Raw genomic sequence first — 21,486 nt, 5'->3', positions numbered from 1 at the left:
CACCTTGCAATGTTGATAAAAGGCAAGACGAGACGAAATGTGACGTCATGTCTATGTGTTGACGTACGTCACAATAACTACTGTGACAGAGGCTAGGAATTCGTTTTATGCAACAAAATAGAAGCAATATAAACAAACGGTGTTTTAGTAAATGAATATAAATATAAGAAATGAACATCACAATCACTAGCGCGATTCACAGAGAATTTGCCTCAAATCCAAATCCGTTTATATTGACCATGAACAGCTCAAAAGTGATGTTCATTTCTTAAATACACAGGGACTAGCTATATTAAGATGCGCATGCAGCACTGAAAACAGTTTGCAACACAAACATAAAAATATGGATATATACATAGAATAAATAAATATGCATACCTAAGAGACAGAGAAAAATAAAACAGTTAAATGTGTACATGTAAGCTTAGAAGCATAGTTAGAAGTTAGATCAAAACTTTAAGATTTAGGCAGGAGAGGCTGGAATTTGCATGAGCTGCATTTACAATTTAATTCCCCACACCAATTTTGAATATAATTTGAGAATAGATTATATGGTGTAATATTTCTTGCTTCGTTTGGCAAAGAGTTTCAGAGCTTTGCTGCCTCATATCTGAAAGATTTAATCCCGTACCTGGTTGTTCTAGGTCTTGGTACTTCCGCTGTATTTGTATATCTAAAATTGTATGAATGGTTTTTTATAACAACTAGATCTTGTAAAAAAAAAAGTGGGGACAGTTTGTTGATAATTTTAAAAGTTTCTAAAGCTATTGTTCGCATTCTTCTGGTTTTTAGTGAAGGCAATTTAGATTGTTTTAATAGGTTTTCGTAAGTACTTTTATAGTTACCATAGATAAACCTCAGAGCTCTTTCCTGAATCTTTTCAATTTTGCGGGTGTTTTGTTCAGTGCAGAAGTGCCATGTCAACGGGCAATAACTAGAATTTGACATAATAAATGAATGATATATGGTTAATTTACCTAATTTGCTAGGATGTTTGCCTATTCGTTTAAGTACATTTAATTGCCTTGCATATGAGTGTAATATTCTCGAGAGCGACGTTAAACAATATACAGTGGAGCCTCGGTAATCCGGACGCTTCACCTCCCGGACGATTTTTCTAGGGAACGGAATTTTTATACATTATTTTGCATCATTAATCCGGAAATTCGCGTTCCGGATCCGGACGGTTACTTTTTACTATAAAATTGAAATTTGTACCGTTATTCCGGACTGTAATTTCTTTAGAGAAGGTCTACATTGAAGAATTTTAGCAAGACGTAAATTATAAAGAAAACAAGCCAAACTGTCTAATTGAAGCGATTACTTGTACCCTGTCAACACCTCCCTATAATTAGGTGGTGTGTAATGATATGTCAGTTAGATAGCACGTGCCGATCGAGACATTGTATTGCCAATTTTTGCACATAAGATCTTTATTGCGTGTAGTGTTGAATTTTGTAAATAAACTTGTAGCATATTATTTTATAGTCTAGATCAATAGCCTAATAGTATTAATAAATTAAACATCATGCCGTAATGATAATGTTTTAACTGCTACACATATCAGTTATACTGATTCGTAAATTGATTATCGGCTTATGCAAATCTAAAGAGTGTAGATTATATTTCTAGATTCTAGATTTTATACTGTTGATTGGCGTGAATTATACTTATATGTTTATGCACATGTATATGTAGTACATTTTTAACGTTTAGAATGTCACGTATGTAGAATGTACCTGTGTACGATTGATTCTTGTTACGATGTTGTAGAGCTTTATTGCTTTCGAATTTTTAAACTCTGGGTAAAAGTGAGAAAATTACCATTTTAAGGAAAATGACAATTAAATTTTGTATGTACCCGTAATGTTAGTTTCACCCGAGTTTTGTTCCGTTATTATCACATCATGAAAATAACAGATGCGCGTGGCTAGATCAAAGCAGTAGTAAGTCTAGATATAATGAACTTAAATGATTTTGTCTTGGATAATACTAGAATAAGAAATATAAACTCTGGCAGATGGAATTTTGGTTAAAGAATAATGTCAATTGACATGATAATCACGAAATTCTTATATCAACTTTGGACGATGAGGATTGTCTTAACAGACCGCCGAATCCGTAACAGATGGAAATTACTGGCCTCTTTAAGAAGTAAAAATGTAATGAATTGTTCGAAGTGTAAATGATTATGTTAGTTACTATTTATTTACCAATAGTTACATAAAGTGCTTCATTATTTTAGTGCATACGGTGCACAGTTTTGTATATTTATTTGTAGGGCTCATATTTATGTACAATGTAAGCACAGGCAAATACACTGAACACGTACATTAAATTTTAGTGCTTTGAAATACATGTAAATGTTAACATTATCATAATTTATTTACTAATGCAAATGGTTAAATCCAATGATAGAATGTGTTTAGTTTAATTCACTATGCATCAATAAAGTAGGCATATATTGGTTACTTATGTAAAGATAGAAAATATGCGATTCAGTTATCCGGACGCTTCATTTATCCGGACGATTTTGCTGGGAACCAAAGTGTCCGGATTAATGAGGCTCCACTGTACAATCAATCAATCTAGGAGTTTTGCTGTGGACATGGTCGCCTTGCAGGGGATGTGAAATTGTGCAGGCTAAATAAGCATGATAAATGTGGAGTTTTGGAAAAAGACGAAATATCAATACCCCCCCTCCCTAATATGTTTTTTAGCATTTTGAGACAAAACGTCCAACGATTACAAAAGCTATATATATATATATATATATATATTGTGTTTTTGAGAATACCAGGCTTTGAAAAATTTTCTTTTAGTTTTCTAACCATCCTTTCGTCATGAAAATATCCCTAAATGTACTGTTTGATAATAATTTGTACTGCAGGCAATTCCTGATTTGAATGTGAATTAGTATATTCAGACCCCCCCCCCCCCTCCTAAAATTTTCAAATTTACAGTAAATCGTTGTGTCTTGTTTAGAAAAATTTGCTAAACGATAAAATAAGCAATAATTTCCTCCACTCCCGGAGAAATAAATGACAAAATCTTTTGATTACTTGAATTACTTTATTAGGAGAACTTAATGTTTTCCAAAACCCCTAAACTTTGCATTATTTTACTAATTTCACGTTATTAAAAATGATAGAAAATATTACAAATGACTTAGATAGAAAACATATTTCAAGTCCTATAAAATCTGTAAAATCCAGGAGCCTCTGAGGGCCTCGCCCCCTGGCCCCCATCAGAACTTTGCCTGGACCCACTGGGGGTCTCAGAACGGCCCCAGACTCCCTGCCTTATAAAGTGGCGCCCCCGTAAGCGCAAGTCCTGGATCCGCCCCTGCACACTACATGTAATAGGGACAGTGGTGAAAATACACGGGCATATTCTTAAAAATAACATTTTACAAGAGTTGTAATCTGATCACGTTTGAAGAATGGACAATTCACTTCTGTTTTATTTAAACATAAAAATCTAAAAGTATCAGGACAACGTTAGCACCTTAAATTAAACAAACGCGTAATCTGAACTCGATGTAGGAATTGTTAACCTTGAATTGAACAAACACGTAATCTGAACCCCATGCAGGAATTCTTAAGCATGGTATTTCAATATTACAAGAGCCAATTATCCAGAAAACATAAATCTGATGCAAAGCTTCCGTAATAAGAAGAGATTTAGAGTTCTTCTAACCACGCCCTCGGCGGGAGTGGGCAAGAGCTGGGTTACACGAATGCATCACTTCGATATACCCCTATGAGCTCGAAATAAAAGACACCACAGAGTCGCCCACTTCTGCTTCATACTTTGATATTTTATTGAAAGATATTAACGGCACACTAACGTTACTCAACTTTATTACAAACGGGAGGATTTCAACTTTTCCATCGTCAACATCCCATATTTAATTATACCCCCGAACAAAGTTCAGGGGGGTATATAAGAATCACTCTGTCTGTCCGTCTGTCTGTCTGCAGATTCGTGTCCGGGGCATGACTTCTTTGTTCTTTGACTTAGGCATAACATATTAGGCACACAGGTGGATCACCATGAGACGATGTGTCGAGTACCTTCGTGACCTCTATATGACCTTGAACCTTGACCTCAAGGTCAAAATTAAAGGTTTTTTTTAAATAATGGATTCGTGTCCAGGCCATAACTTCTTTGTTCTTTGACATAGGCATACGATATTTGACACATGCGTGTATCACCACGAGACGATGTATCATGTACCTTCATGAACTCCATATGACCTTCACTTCAAGGTCAAAATTAAAGGTTTTTACAATGGATTCGTGTCAGGGCCATTACTTCTTTGTTCTTTGACATGGGCATACTATATTTGACACATGAGTATATCACCATGACACAATGTGTTGGGTACCTTCATGACTTCTATATGACATTGAACTTTGACCTCAAGGTCAAAATTGATTATAGGGTTTTGTCATACTATAAGACATGGATGTATCATCATGAGACTATATGTCATGTACATTCATGACCTTGACCTTTGACCTCAAGGTCAAAATTATAGGTTTATGCCATGGATTTGTGTTCGGACTATATCTTCCGTTTTCTTCTACAAAGGCATCCCATATTTTTACACTCAGGAAAGAGGTAATTTATACCTATTCACAACAACCTTTGGGAGATTGGGGTAAGCGGGGGGTTCTTCTTAGTGACCATTGCTCACAGTTCCTCTTGTTTTATGTAGAAATAAATCATTGTCACTTTCATATGGTCAGGTGACATATGGTGTTTATATATCTCATATGATTTGATACACAAGAGCTTGTTCTGCTTACGGTCAGTTTTTAAATTGAAGCAGGCTACTGACAAACAATCTGATGCTGCAGGGGTTCCAACAATCTCAATATAAAGCATCTACATGTACTGCAGATCGAAGTTTGTTCAAATCATGGCCCCCAAGGAGTAAGGATGGACCACAATAGGCGAGACAAGTATTTTACGGGACAGAAAAGGACCCACTATAAAGAATTTCTCAATAGGAACAGTACTACCGAATTGCAGTTGATATTAAAACATGGACAGAAAGCGCGGATTTAAGTTTGATCAAACCATGGCCCTGTGGGATATAGTTTACAATTTAATAGGGGCGGATGCAGAATTGAAATTATAGGGGAGGTAACAGGGAGTGTCTCCTGTGTATTTTTTTTTTAAAATTCTGTCATTGAGATGTAAAACTTATACGGTACCAATTTTGATGCACCAGATGCGCATTTCGACAAATAATGTCTCTTCAGTGATGCTCAACCCAAATGTTTGAAATCCGAAATAACTATGAAGTTTTAGATCTAAATATAGCCAAAAACAGCGTGCCAAACAAGTGGAGCCAAATTCGTCCAAGGATAAGAGCTATGCATGAGGGAGATGAAATTAATGAAAATGACATAAAATTAAGTTGTTGGTTTTTTGTTTTGTTTTGTTTTTTTGTGTTTTTTTTTAATTGAATATAATTTCTCCCAATAAAAATAACAATATATCAAAAAATCTTCTCATGTATTTCTATAAGTGGATTTTTTTTTATTGTTTATTTTTTATTTCTATCTAAGAGACTATGGTCTACATTAGATTTGAAAATGTATGGGAGAGGCTCCTTAAATCCGCATCTGAAAATAGGGGATAGAAGTTTTTTTGTGATGGCACTGAATGAAAATGCTAATTTCCGGAAAACTAAAAGCCAGAAAACCTGACGTCAATCTGTCATGTATAGTTTCGGTGGTGCGGAAACAATTATATAATCTCCGCCAAATTTCAATCTGTGAAAACTGTAAACAAAAGGAAACATCAGATCAGAGGAAATAGCTCTACAGAACGCGAAAACTAAACAGAACAGTGGATATATCGTACCCTCACCTGGATTTTCAATGTGTGAAGACTAAACAGAACAGTGGATTTATCATATCCTCACCCGAATTTGCAATGTGTGAAGACTAAACAGAACAGTGGATATATCGTACTTCACCTGGATTTTCAATGTGTGAAGACTAAACAGAACAGTGGATATATCGTACCCCACCTGGATTGTCAATGTGTGATAAAAGACCCAACAGAACAGTGGATATATCGTACCCCACCTGGATTGTCAATGTGTGATAAAAGACCCAACAGAGCGACCGTGGGTGTATTTTGAACCAGCAAACAGACAGGGACTTGCATGCAGTGGTTTAAACTTTAAATCTAACGTTCGTACTATGAATAAAAAGCCCGTATGTATATCAATGCGTGAAGCTGATGACTTCAGTATAACCATAAGGTATCTAAAGAGTTCTCTTGTATCTCTCGCTTAAAATCATCGACTTGGTATTGTTCATGTTAAACACTATTATAAACTCCAACAGACAATTTGTATTGAGTGGTTGTTAGATTTAAAGATTTGTGTCACTGATTTGCTCTGGTCGGTTGCAACAATATCTAACATGGATTGGAAGTTTAAATTTAAGAATTTGTAAAAAAAAAAAATAAAAAAAATATGAACGTTAGAATGGCAGCTCACTTCTCGCGAAGATCAAGACTTGGGTAACCAGGGGATGAAACTTTATGAAGGTTATATACGTTACGCATTTAGATAATCTGATAACCAGTTAGAACCGCCGGTGTTGCAGCATAGACTCCCCCCGCATAGACTTTCTCCCGCATAGACTTTCCCTCGGGAAAACAGGTCCGGGATATATTCTGTAATGAAGTGCAGTGTTTAAGGCAACAAATCCACCGTACCGACATTTTGTATGTATATACCCATAGATTTTTTTCTTCTAAATTTAGTATCCCTTGAGTAGAGGTACATATGCACCCTCTTCTACGACCTAACACATGTACTACAATTAAATGCAGCACAATGTGGCATTTTTCAAAGCTATGCGGTTAATACTTACATGTAGTTATACAATGTTACATCGGTCGGTAGCCAAACAATGTGGACACAAATAAATCCATTTCAAATCAGACGTTGTGCCAATCATTTCTTACTTTCCAAAGACTGAGACAAATCAAAATATAAATTAAAGTCAACTGCTTAGTTAAAAAACAACTCGAAGTATGTAGGCCCTATTACTAAATTACATAACGGACGATCATCATTGTAATCACAAAAACACATTCCATCAGTGTACGTAAACTTTGAATAAATCTACTCAAAATCATATTATATTATATCGCTATTTAAGATTTCAAACATTTCGGTTGAGCATCACTGAAGAGACATTATTTGTCGAAATGCGCATCTGGTGCATCCAAATTGGTACCGTATAAGTTTTACATTTTTATATTTTATTTACATTACAAACTCTATTAGTCAACAATATTCGTATATTTTCATGATTATTAGGCCTATACGTGTAATATACCTACACTAGTACACATTCCATCAGTGAACGTGAACTTTGAATAAATCTACTCAAAATTATATTCTATTTTTATATTTTATTTACATTACAAACTCTATCAGTCAACGATATTCGTATATTTTCATGATTATTAGGCCTAGGCTTTCTAAATACCTGTAATATACCTACACTAGTATCCCAAAAGTGTGTAACTTTTATTTTCTTATTATTCATTGTAAAATTCAGTTGAATTAAAATTGCAATAAACCTTTCATTCTGAAATTCAAAAAGAAAATCATGAAGTATCGTCCAGAAATTATAACTTATACTCCATATACTATATCAGTACTGATAACTAAAAATGCTTATTAAGAAATTGATATATTTTTTTTCTACCATTAAAATAATACTTGAACAGCGGGGATATAAAGTGAGAAAGTAAATACCTGCTATATAATTAAACACAAGCAATTTTTATATACAACTTACGATTGTAAAATATAGACACCCCCCCCCCCCCTACTCTACCATTAAAAACAATGATTTGTGAATTTTATACTTCCATTGGGAAACACGTGGAAAACAACTAGCTGCTTATGAAGAACCGTGCGTCAGTACAACAGATGATATCCATGATACATTTGCCACATTTAGGGTACTCTACATCTACAAGAACATTTTAAATGACGCTATTTCAATATTGTGGTGATTCGTATCTCGTGGGGTTCCGGTTAGAATAGTACCCCTTTGTTTGTCGATAGAGGCGGTCCTTCGCATAAGACCACAAAAACCGAGGTCCCGTGTCACAGCAGGTGTGGTGAAATGATAAGTAACAACACGGTATGTAACAATGACACGGTGTGTAACAATGACACGGTATCTAACAATGACACGGTATGTAACAATGACACGATATGTAACAATGACATGGTATGTAACAATGACACGGTATGTAACAATGACACGGTATGTAAAAACGACACAGTATGTAACAATGACACTGTATGTAACAATGACACGGTATGTAACAATGACACGGTATGTAAAAATGACACGGTATGTAACAATGACACAGTATGTAACAATGACACAGTATGTAAGAATGACACGGTATGTAACAATGACATGGTATGTAACAATGACACGGTATGTAAGAATGACACGGTATGGAACAATGACACGGTATGTAACAATGGCACAGTGTGTAATAATGAAACGATGTGTAACAATGACACGGTATGTAACAATGACACAGTGTGTAATAATGACACAGTGTGTAACAATGACACAGTATTTAACAATGTAACAATAACAGGGTATTTAACAACGACACGGTATGTAACAATGACACAGTATGTAAAAACGACACGGTATGTAACAATGACACAGTATGTAACAATGACATGGTATGTAACAATGACACGGTATGTAAGAATGACACGGTATGGAACAATGACACGATATGTAACAACGACACGGTATGTAAAAACGACACGGTATGTAACAATGACACGGTATGTAACAATGACATGCTATGTAACAATGGCACAGTGTGTAATAATGAAACGATGTGTAACAATGACACGGTATGTAACAATGACACAGTGTGTAACAATGACACAGTATTTAACAATGTAACAATAACAGGGTATTTAACAACGACACGGTATGTAACAATGACACGGTATGTAACAATGACACGGTAGGTAACAATAACACGGTTTGTAACAATGACACGGTATGTAACAACAACACGGTATGTAACAATGACACGGTATGTAACAATGACACAGTGTGTAACAATGACACAGTGTGTAACAATGAAACGGTAGGTAACAATGACACGGTTTGTAACAACGACACAGTGTGTAACAATGACACAGTGTGTAACAATGACACAGTGTGTAACAATAACACGGTATGTAGCAATGACACGGTATGTTACAATGACACGGCGTGTAACAATGACACGGTATGTAACAATGACACAGTATGTAACAACGACACGGTATGTAACAATGACACGGTGTGTAACAATGGCACGGTATGGAACAATGACACGGTATGTAACAATGGCACAGTGTGTAATAATGAAACAATGTGTAACAATGACACGGTATGTAACAATGGCACAGTGTGTAATAATGAAACAATGTGTAACAATGACACGGTATGGAACAATGACACAGTGTGTAACAATGACACAGTGTGTAATAATGAAACAATGTGTAACAATAACACGGTATGTAGCAATGACACGGTATGTTACAATGACACGGTATGTAGCAATGGCACGGTATGTAACAACAACACAGCATGTAACAATGACACGGTATGTAACAATGACACAGTGTGTAACAATGACACAGTGTGTAACAATGAAACGGTAGGTAACAATGACACGGTTTGTAACAACGACACAGTGTGTAACAATGACACAGTGTGTAACAATGACACAGTGTGTAACAATAACACGGTATGTAGCAATGACACGGTATGTTACAATGACACGGCGTGTAACAATGACACGATATGTAACAATGGCACGGTATGTAACAACAACACGGTATGTAACAATGACACGGTATGAAACGATGACACGGTATGTAACAACAACACAGCATGTAACAATGACACGGTGTGTAACAATGACACGGTGTGTAACAATGACACGGTGTGTAACAATGACACGGTATGTAACAATGACACGGTATGTAACAATGACACGGTATGTAACAATGACACGGTGTGTAACAATGACACGGTATGTAACAATGACACGGTGTGTAACACCGAGGTGAATGACTAACACAATTTTATTGATTTATTTTTGCTGTAAAGCGTCGCCATTTGTGCAACATTTTGTAGCAAATAGTTTCATACCGAGCGGGGATTGTACCTTTTTATATCCGTGTGTCTTTCGTGTAAATTCACACTCAACATGTTCAGGACGATGCTAAAACTACACAAATACTTTTGTATCTCTGAGATACGGAGGCATTGAGGTTTATGTTTATGTTTAAAATCCATTAGGGTAGTGCATAACAGGCATCTAACCTATTGCACATCCTCGGGCTTCTCTCGAGAGAAAAGAGAGAGAGAGAGAGAGAGAGAGAGAGAGAGAGAGAGAGAGAGAGAGAGAGAGAGATTACTTTTCCCCTTAACCCTTAAAATGGGTGTGCGTTTTTTTTTATTTTTACTTTATTTAAAATGATATAAAGCAGTAAAAATGACTAAATAGGGGACATATTTAAACTTATATAATTTGTAAAATCCAGGACTCCTCGACACATAAAATTGTGGCCCCACTAACCGCAATTCCTGGATCCGTACCTGATTGATATAAAAGAAGAAGCGTAATTATTCCATTGATCTTCTCTATTGTGTGTTTTCGTCCATAAAGGAAAGTATAGTTTAAGTAATGGTAGATACGGTGCTCAATTCAAGAGTCATTCAGATTAAATGTCGTCATTATAACAAATTAAAAAAAAAAGGCAGAAACATTTACTTCAATCATTATTTGATGGTGTCATATTTTATGTTCAAACTACTTTCCCTAGTTTTAACCTTGTACAAAAGAATTAGGTTTATATAAATTTATTATTATATACTTTCAATTTCATCTCTTCTTTTTTCTTTAAAAGTTTGCGGGCATATATCACACGATATATGCCCGGAAACATTCCGGCCCGCAAACATTACGTCACAATCAAATTTCTACGCCGTTAATTTTCAAATTTTTCGTGTTTTTCATCTTTTACTCAGTTAAACCGATTAAGTTATTGTTAAAAATAAAATTATTGTTAGTTTCTAAATGAAATTGAAAGTATATAATAAAAAGGTTATAGACTTTGTATGGAAAATATGACGACCTCGTTTTTTGTCGCGAACGGACCTCGCAAGCTCGGTCCGTCTACGCGCCAAAAAACTCGGTCGTCATATTTTCCCATACAAAGTCTATAACCTATAATTCCTAACTTGCTTCCATACAGGTACAGTTAATGATGTTCACAAGGACCAGGTCTAAAGTTAGATGTCTGTGTTTATATTCACTTGAAATTCCAGTTGCGAGTTAGTTTGGGCGTAGTAGGCAAGGCGTGCACAGATATAGTTGGCACCCAGTGTTTTGTATATTGAAAATTTCACTTAATAATTTCTCTTATAGACCAGATTGTCATCGCTTCACTTCTGAGGTAAGTTTATCTTTATTAAATATATGTAGTAAATACCGTTATGCATTGCAAACAACTTTGTCATTTTCTCTTATCCTACAACTTTATAGTAAAAGTAATCTCAAGTTTGCATATTGTATATGCAATATTGTTTCACACGTCATAATAGTAGAGGGTATATTATATCAAAGTAATGAGTAAATATGGGTAGAAATTTATGCTCATAGAGTCACGGCTACCCATGTCTATCGGTTATGCAAGAAAATTCGTTTGGAGTGTTTCCGGTTATGAGTTAAAAGAGAACAACACGTCGCTTCGACGGGTAGGTAGATCTGAGTTTTTCTTGCTTTTAATAATTTAACCACTGTTGACAAAAATCGGGGAATGTAGTCAGCTGTAGAAATGATTAAAGTATACGAAATAACCACAATTACCCATATCTAAAGCGGCTAGAGGACATGCCATGATTTTCCGAGAGGAAAAAAGGGTTGAATTTTGAATATTTCTCACGATTCTCGATTGTCGGGGTCAATATTGGCTCAATCAGCTAACCAGTCGAAATAAGTTGACACTCTAGGGACGATTTGTGCAAGTTGAAATTAAAATATTCTACTTTTTTGATGTTGGTGTTTGAAATTTGTGAAAATTTGATAATGCTGTTTAAGGAAAATTGCAAATTTCTGATGTTGAAATATGATTCTGTTTATGTATGTCTCAAATCTTAAAAAGTGTGATGACTTACACATCTTATTTGTTAATTCATTAGTTTGAACTCTAATAAACGGAAATAGAAAAACCCTTTTTTCCTCTCGGAAAATCATGTCATGTCGTCTAGCCGCTTTAGATATGGGTAATTGTGGTTATTTCGTATACTTTAATCATTTCTATAGCTGACTACATTCCCCGATTTTCGTCAACAGTGGTTAAATTATTATCAACATGAAAAACTCCGATCTACCTACCTGTCGAAGCGTCGTATTGTTTTCTTTTTTTCTTGCATAACCGATACATTATGATTTAGGACATGGGTAGCCGTGTATTAACGTTATGGTGGATTTATCAAATGTACAGTATGAAGTTTACGTAAATAGTAAACTGTTGTGTAACGATACAGTATGTATTCTTGAAGTGACATTTATATTATAGGTCCAAGATACAAGTAGATCAAATACAGGAAATATTGCCATTCGCACGTAATACCTCTGCCCGCCAAAGTTTGGGAAGAAGAGCATATGTGGAAACAGAAACCAACTTTAATTATTTAATGAACTGTAGTAAACAAAATAATGTAATATATATTATAGATTGTAAAGTAAACCAAAAATGTAATCTGTAAAAGTGGAGAAAATATATATGTTGTAAAGTGTTGTGCAGTGTGTCATTTCTTTTATATTTATTTTGTATTATATATTTTATATTTATTTGGACAAGAACTCGGTCAATCTGTGACCGATGGTACGGTGACAATTTCATTTACCTCTCCAAAAGTGCGTAAAACTTATTTATCCGATGTATAGAGAGATCATCTCATTACTCCCCCTTATCGAATTATCCCCCGTTTACCGGAAATGCCTATTCATGTCTTTTAAAAAACCGACAGTACATAGCGGAGAAACAACATGACTTCTTTCTCATACTAGTGAGTGTATGTTTGTGTGTGTACCAAGGTCAATGTTCAAATCACGTCTTTCGCTTCACTGACCTGGTGTAAGGCCACTCAGGCGGTGTTGTAGAAATGCTATACCGCTACCAAGAAACGATTCCTTGTAAAACCCGAGTATTTTAAAACCTGGACACATGGGGAGACGGAAATGTTAAACTTGGAACAGTTTTGTTAATTTCTCTTTTATTTGAGGGAAAGCGGACATTTCCATGGGAAAAGATTTCCTCTATTCTTTTTTTCTTCGTCATTTTATTGAATCTTGAAATTTTACAAGTAAAAGAAAAAATGCTTAAACCTAAGACACACAAACTCATTCTTAATTGATATTTAATAACTATTTTGCAAAGCATTCCGTCTGTATTTTAATAAATTGTTAGACTTAAAGTCCGTGTGACTGATGTAGTGAATATCGGTAATTGTTTTTAAGTTTTTGTAATGCTCCCTGTCATACAGACAATAAATTGTTAGATTTAAAGTTCGCGTGACTGATATAATATTGTGTCGGTGATTGCTTTTAATTTTTTGTAATGGTCTCGGTCGTGAAATTGAAAAGGCTGCAAGAGACAGGGAGGAGCGGAAGAAACTAGTCCTTGCCCTATGCAACAAGGACTAGGTAGGTAGGTAATGCTCTCGGTCATACAGACAAAAGCCTTCTGGGTGAAGTTGGTGTGTCCTTTGCGGTGGCAGTGATATCTGTTTATTCAGGGACAGCTAAAAGTACTGAATAAAAAATTCGAAGAAAATGTAATAAATAAAACGCACTGCCTTATAACTTCCCTTAACCGTAATTCCTGGGTCCGCCCCTGACCACTACACTAAATTTTGATAAATTGCATTTAGTTATACACGAGCAGCACAGGCGTTTGTTATCTGCTCTGTTCTCTATCATAATAAATGTGTGTTAAGAAAAGATGTTACTGTGGTTCATTAGTCCACCTGTTAAATAATTAACCAAATCATAAAGATTAACGCGTATACTAATCGTGTATTTTCACAGCACGTGCTTTTTATAATAAAAAAGCCATGATTAACGTATTTTCATAAATAATTATCCGAGTCCAAATATTTATAATATTTCGCTTCAGGACAAACTTCGACCAAGATCCCGAGAAAAGGAGACGGAGTGGCTTGTTTTTATTTGCACTTTTGAATTCAAATTAAACGACACATCTTTTATCAACAAAATCAACCACAGATAGATGGGCAGACAAACAAAGGGACTGGTGATACCACTATACCTTCTTATAAACTAATAGAGTAGTTTTTGTGAAAGAACAGTTAATTGAAATGAATGTTAATAAATCTCGATAGAAATGACAGGATCACAGCTTCAGTATATATACATAATGATAATATAGACACATTTTAGTGTGAAGCAAACGTATCTGTTCATTTATTCTTCAAATATGCGCTGGGAACTGACAAAAAACCCTCAAAATGAAATAAAAGATATCCATAATGTCATTTAAATATTGTGTTTTAATATTTCAATATTACAAGAGCCAATAGACCAGAAAACACAAATCGGATGCGAATGTGAAGACAAAAGATATATCGCACCCCACCTGGATTTTCAATGCGTGATGAAATACCTTTAAAAGAAGACTAAGACTCGCATACAACGATTTAATCTTTAAATCTAAACGTTCATACTACAAGAACATGTTAGTTTATCAAGATGTGATGCCATACAAGATCCACTGAAGAGACATTATTTGTCGAAATGCGCATCTGGTGCATCAAAATTGGTACCGTATAAGTTTTACATTATGACCCCTGGGTCGAGGCCTCTGCTGGTGGACTGTTAGTCCCCGAGGGTCTCTACAGCCCAGTAGCTAAGTACTTCGTTACCTGCTTGAAAATACGGATGTATATTTATTTGCTGTTATAAAATTTAGAAATTCATTTCAAAATTAAGTATTATCTCCCTCATGCATAGCTCTTATCCTTGGACGAATTTGGCTCCACTTGTTTGGCACGCTGTTTTTGGCTATATTTAGATCTAAAACTTCATAGTTATTTCGGATTTCAAACATTTGGGTTGAGCATCACTGAAGAGACATTATTTGTCGAAATGCGCATCTGGTGCATCAAAATTGGTACCGTATAAGTTTTACATTATGACCCCTGGGTCGAGGCCTCTGCTGGTGGACTGTTAGTCCCCGAGGGTCTCTACAGCCCAGTAGCTAAGTACTTCGTTACTAGCTTGAAAATACGGATGTATATTTAATTGCTGTTATAAAATTTAGAAATTCAGTTCAAAATTAAGTATTATCTCCCTCATGCATAGCTCTTGTCCTTGGACGAATTTGGCTCCACTTGTTTGGCACGCTGGTTTTTGGCTATATTTAGATCTAAAACTTCATAGTTATTTCGGATTTCAAACATTTCGGTTGAGCATCACTGAAGAGACATTATTTGTGGAAATGTGCATCTGGTGCATCAAAATTGGTACCGTATAAGTTTTACTTTATCATACTACAAGAACATGTTAGTTTATCAAGATGTGAAGCCAATGACTTCAATAACAATCAGGCAAGGTATCAAAATCACTCGTTTAGAATAAACCAGATGGTATCGTTTATATTCAACACTATTGTAAACTTTAAAGACAATTTGCATCGAGTGATTTTTAAAATATTTGTGTCAATGTTTTGTTCTAGTTGGTTGTAAAAAATACTTAACATGGGAGTTTAATTTATGAGAATTTGTATGATCTAAAAAAAAAAAAAAAAAAAAGAACCCCCCCCCCCCACGAATGCGACAGATCGATCTAATTTCCTTTAATGGGTAGTTTTTATATCCACCCTAAAAGCAACATACGATAAGATCATCAGCTGAGAGTTCGTTTGATCGGCAGCTGACCTATAAATGATCTCCAACGTCAGGTTTATCGGCCTGCCCACTATTAACTCTGGCCCAGCGGGTCTTAAATGTCGTATATTGTTCAAATTTACCCGAAGTGAATTTATAAGTAATTCATCAGTGGATCTCATAGCGAGCATTTTATCAATGACATCGTATTGAGGCTGTGTGTGTTCATCCACTGCATACTCATTCATATACTTTAATCTGTCCTCGATTCTCCTTTGAGTTTAAGACACCTCCTCTCTCGAAGATCAAAGTTTGGGTCACCCTGTGATGAGACGTTATGAAAGTGATATACTTTACACATTTTGATAACCTGTGTGAACCGTCGGCACGAGTTTTGGTGTATAACAGGTCCCTCGTCATACAGAGCTGCTCGTCCGAGCAAGGACAGAGGAGTTGTCTCCCGTTCTCCGCGTAATTCTGACACAGAGCAAACATTGGTTTACAGTTTATTTTCTGTGGTAACACAGGTTAGTAGAAGTTCCTAGATGATCTTTGACCTTGGCTATCCCAAAGTATTGTCTAATGCTATTGCGATTCTGGGTTAGGATTTATGAGTGTTTGCAGGGATATTTACACTATCTATCGACGGAAGGGTAGATAGAACAGAAATCTGAATAATGGATTTTCTCGCTTTCTTCAATTTTGCGACATTAATCAGTCCCCCGAAAAAGACGTTTCCAGGATGAAGTTGGTTTTGAATGTCTAATGGGGCTATCTTGCGGTTATCGCGCAGCACCTGTTCAAATTCATTGTTGTGTATCTGAGTATACTGGGTCACTGAGAGGGCAATTCGGATTGTATGTCGTTGTTGGTTTTACTATTACAATGTATTCCGGAAAAGACTGGGTTGGGTTTGTGCGTTATTAAAAAATGGCAGACGTTGAGTAGCATGTGTTTTGAGTTTGTGATAAGTGATCGCAATGTAGACTATATACATAAACACTCAGGATAGTAAATGAGTGATACAACATGGCGGAGAATCCAAAATTCCCCGATCCCAATAATGTGTTGCTTAATGGTATGGGAACGTTTCAATTTGATGGGAGATCGATGCCTGTGTTGACCCCGTATTCGCGGGAAAATGAGCAAACCTTCGTGAAGAACTTATGTGACGAGAGTCCACCGTGGTCAGTTAAAACACCAGCGAACACATCGACTCCGGTAGTGAGTAGGTCTAATAAGCAAGGCATTAATGTACCTACATGTGGGGACAAACTTTCACTCCTTAAGTTTAGCGGATATTCACATGAAGATGCCGCCTTTAGGGCCGAATTTAAGGATGTATGGGACTGACATCAGAGTAATTAAAAAATCCTAAAAATGAGTGAAATAGATAGTATTGTACTCATTTTATCGAAAAAAGACATTTTTTAGATACGTTCGTGAGTTCGTTTCCATGGTAACGAACATCAAAGATACCCTTGCTGGAGACATTATAATTGACTGAAATTTACTATTTGTCTAAAAGGGGGTATGGAACTGACATCAGAGCAGTGAAAAAATTCCTAAAGTGATTAAAGTAATTAGCATTAGTTTTAATTTAACAGAAAAATTCATTTCTAAATAGGTCTTTGAGTTCGTTACCATGGTAACCATCATCAAACATATCCTTGCTGGAGACATCATATCTAGAACCTGTAGAGAACCCGGAAGTGTATGGCTGACATCAGAATAATTAAAAAATTCTAAAATTGAATGAAATGGATAGCATTATATTTATTTTATCAGAAAAAGACATTTTTGACATAGGTCCGTGAGTTCGTTTCCATGGTAACCGTCATCAAACATATCCTTGCTGGAGACATCATGTTCAAAACCTGTAAAAAAAACCCACCAAAAAACGGAAGGGTATGACTAATTTAAAAATTCTAAAATTGATTGAAATGGGTACCACTATATTTAATTTACCAAAAAAACCCACCTGTTTTGACATACATGTTGGTCTGTGAGTTCGTTTCCATGGTAACAATCGTCAAACATATCCATACTAGAGACATTATATTCAAAACCTGTGAAAAATATACGTGTAAGGTTGACATCAGAATAATTAAAAAATTCCAAAAATTACGTGAAATGGATAGCATTATATATATTTACTATCAAATAAATATATATATCAAATATAATAAATATTTATATATAATTATTGCTTTATGAAGGAGCTTTTTAAAGATTTGTTCCCTATATATTCAGATATAAAACTTTGATCCCCTATTGTAGCCCCGGGCATCCTACCCCCCAGGAGCCATGGTTTCAACAAACTTTAATCTACACTATGTCAGGAAGCTGCCATGAACATTTGAACTTTCCTTGCCCAGCAGTTCTTGAGAAGATTTTTAATTGACCCCTCCCTATTTTTGTAATTATCTCTTTTATACCTTTAAAGGTAGTATGGCCCTTCATTGCATGAAATTGGCCTGCTTGTTCTGGAAGTATTGTACTGGAGATTGATTGATTGAATATTGTTTTACGTCCCTCTCGAGAATATTTCACTCATATGGAGATGTCACCCATGCCGGTGAAGGGCTGCAAAATTTAGGCCTATGCTCGGTGCTTAGGGCCATTGAGCAGGGAGGGATCTATCTCGTGCCACATCTGCTGTGACACGGGACCTCGGTTTTTGCAGTCTCATCCGAAGGACTGCCCCATTTAGTCGCCTCTTGCGACAAGCAAGAGGGTACTGAGGATCTATTCCAACACAGATCCCCACAGGATTTTTGTGGAGAATTTTTTATAAATTTGTCAATATATATCTACTATTTCGCTATTATCTCCCCTTGGAGCAGGGTGTTACCCTTCATTTCATCAGACTTAACTTGCCTTAACCCAAGGATGCTTTTTGACAAGTTTGTTTGAAATTGGCCAAGTGGTTCTTTAGAAGAAGTCGAAAATGTGAGAAGTTTACAGACAGTCAGACGACAGACAATGGGTGATCAGAAATGCTCACTTGAGCTAAAAATGAGCTGCATTTCTTTATAAAATCATATCAAAGATAAAAATTCTGCAATCTAAAGTAAAATCAAAATTCCATTTGTAACTAGTTCTAATTGTAACTGGGACCATTACATATGTTCCCCAAACCAGTTAAAAAGTAAAGTCATTGTAAACCTATAGCAAAAATCATTTTATTTTAGCCTTTAATTACATGTAGTACGTTTACTATGATTTACTATGGTCATTTCAGTGCAAAGAAATAAAAGAAAGCAATGCACTTGCATACATGCACACACGAGTATGATTCCGTACTTTTGTTGATGTCATTCTAGTACAGGCCTTTCTATCATATACCCACAGAAATAATTTCTTAATGTTTGCATCAAGTACAAGAAAGTTATAGTGATTTTAAAATCATCCAATCAGAAATCAGCACACGTGCGTGCACGTGCTGACCAGTAATTTTAACCACACCAATTTGTAAGGAGTACCAAGACACACCTAAAACCTCAAAATCAAAAGAATTTGATGAAAAACCAAAACATTATCGTCCTTCAAAAAATTAACTTTTGAAATATGATGAATGTGCATGCACGTTTGCGTTGGCATTTTTTGTTACACCAATATATAGATACACATATCATCTACTTATGAAGTGAATATCAACTCATTCGCTTCATTAATAAGAGAGTTACAGATGTTTTAGTACATGTATTATCCAATCAAAAAGAAGCGCACGTGCATGCGCGTGCAGATTGGTAATTTTGACAATGCAGATCAGTTAAGGATCTCAATATCTACCTATAATATGAATATCAAACCATTTGAATGAGCAACAAAAAAGTTACACTGATTACAAAATTCGTGTACGAAAAATGTGATGCATGTGCATGCACACGCGTGCAGACAACACAACTATCATTTTGCGTATATACAAATGATATACTATCATCCTAACAAGGTTTCATGTTGATTCCTTGTGAATTCTGATTTTCAATTTTTTTGTACCAAAATTGCAATGCACGTACGTGCGCGTACATGCGCATGCAGACAAATTACTATTGTTTAGTTTTGCATCCCACACTCTTCCATGTTTCTTTCATGTGGGTGCATTGTTCAAATATTGACAACATGTATTTGAACAATTTTAGGTATCTATTAAAAGAATCAATAAATTATATACATGTAGTTGTGTATGTATAACTTAAAATAAGACATAAAATCGTAATGAAGTATGTGCCCCTATGATATATATTAATAGAATAAATAAACAATATTAAATTTTACAATGAATATCATAAGTATTCAAGATTATTACTTTAGAGGTTATTTTGTATGCAGGGTCCTGTATAAAAACTTATTACTAAGTATAAATTTTGTAGTAAGTTTTCTGGTTATTGGGTCAATGGCAGAGTCAACATAGAGAATTTGATCCATGGTTGTTGAGTGTCCATCATGTTTAGGGGCGAAATCAAAAGACCAATGTCAGGAAAAAAATTTAAATTCAAATAGTTAGGGGGCCTCAGGGGGAGTAAAAACTCAAATAAGTTTTTGTCATCCAACATCGATTTCACTTTAGTGGAAAAAAGACAAGTGGCTGTTAAAAACCACATAATAATATATTACATTTTACCGGTAATGAACATTAAATATTTTAAATGTACACTTTAATTTGTGAATAAACAGAAGTAAAAGTATAACAGTATTATTTATACTCGCATGTTTTGTAACACGTATACGGTACCAATTTTGATGTGAATTTAGTTTTTTGTCAGACATTGAACTTTTGATTTCGCCATCGCCCCTTAACGTGTTAAATGATTTAAGAATTCCTCTCAAAACTTAGAGGTACACTTGCATCAAATATTTGATGTGTGTCTTGCCCAAACTGCATTTAGTATTAGGACTAACTTATTGACAGGTGCAATTATATAAACCTAGATACATTGTACCTTAATGATAGCCAATAGCATATGATATAATGAAAAAGAGCCAAATTAATTCACTGAATATAACTTTCAATTAAGCTCAATAAAATAATTAGTTAAGGGTACAAATTCAATATATGTGAAACAATAATGGACTTTCAATATTTTGATATAGTCTGTTAAATTGTGATATTGATTTATTACAGTTGAAAAATCAAAGGGTCTTATAAAAGTTACTATATTCACATCAAATACAAAATAATATGTATTAGTAAATAGTTCGAAATAGTTTCAATTTAAATTTTACATAATATCTCTTATTTAGAGAATTCAGAAAATCAAGTATTTTAATAAAAAGACCAGAAGGATATGAAAAGTTAAAAGCCTACCATTATATATTTATTTGCAAGAGTTATGTATTTGCATCAAAATATCTGTATCTATGATGTAACCCATGTTTCTTTTTTATGCACAAGTAACTTATTTTGGTGAGTGTATACTTATTCATGGTGGGCAGTATATACATGTAGGTATGTATCCATTTAAAAAAAACTAGAGTT

At 35.1% G+C, this 21,486-nt stretch overlaps 4 long non-coding RNA genes across 4 annotated transcripts in view; 2 read left to right on the top strand and 2 right to left on the bottom strand.

The window, feature by feature from the left end:
- Positions 1-21,486, top strand: part of LOC130055193 (uncharacterized) — a 72,805-nt gene that overhangs the window by 28,623 nt on the left and 22,696 nt on the right. The gene's annotated exons all lie outside the window — the stretch shown is intronic.
- On the bottom strand, positions 5,766-6,661 carry LOC130055194 (uncharacterized). Its single transcript, XR_008803480.1, has 2 exons — positions 6,108-6,661; positions 5,766-6,049 (listed from the first exon to the last, which is right to left on the bottom strand). It is a non-coding gene; the product is annotated as an uncharacterized LOC130055194 (long non-coding RNA).
- On the top strand, positions 11,430-12,893 carry LOC130055195 (uncharacterized). Its single transcript, XR_008803481.1, has 2 exons — positions 11,430-11,548; positions 12,674-12,893. It is a non-coding gene; the product is annotated as an uncharacterized LOC130055195 (long non-coding RNA).
- LOC130055192 (uncharacterized) lies at positions 17,761-18,446 on the bottom strand. Its single transcript, XR_008803477.1, has 2 exons — positions 17,986-18,446; positions 17,761-17,881 (listed from the first exon to the last, which is right to left on the bottom strand). It is a non-coding gene; the product is annotated as an uncharacterized LOC130055192 (long non-coding RNA).

Source organism: Ostrea edulis, chromosome 5 (assembly GCF_947568905.1).
Source record: "Ostrea edulis chromosome 5, xbOstEdul1.1, whole genome shotgun sequence".
Classification (NCBI taxonomy): domain Eukaryota; kingdom Metazoa; phylum Mollusca; class Bivalvia; order Ostreida; family Ostreidae; genus Ostrea; species Ostrea edulis.
This window is presented reverse-complemented; position numbering and strand designations above follow the sequence as displayed.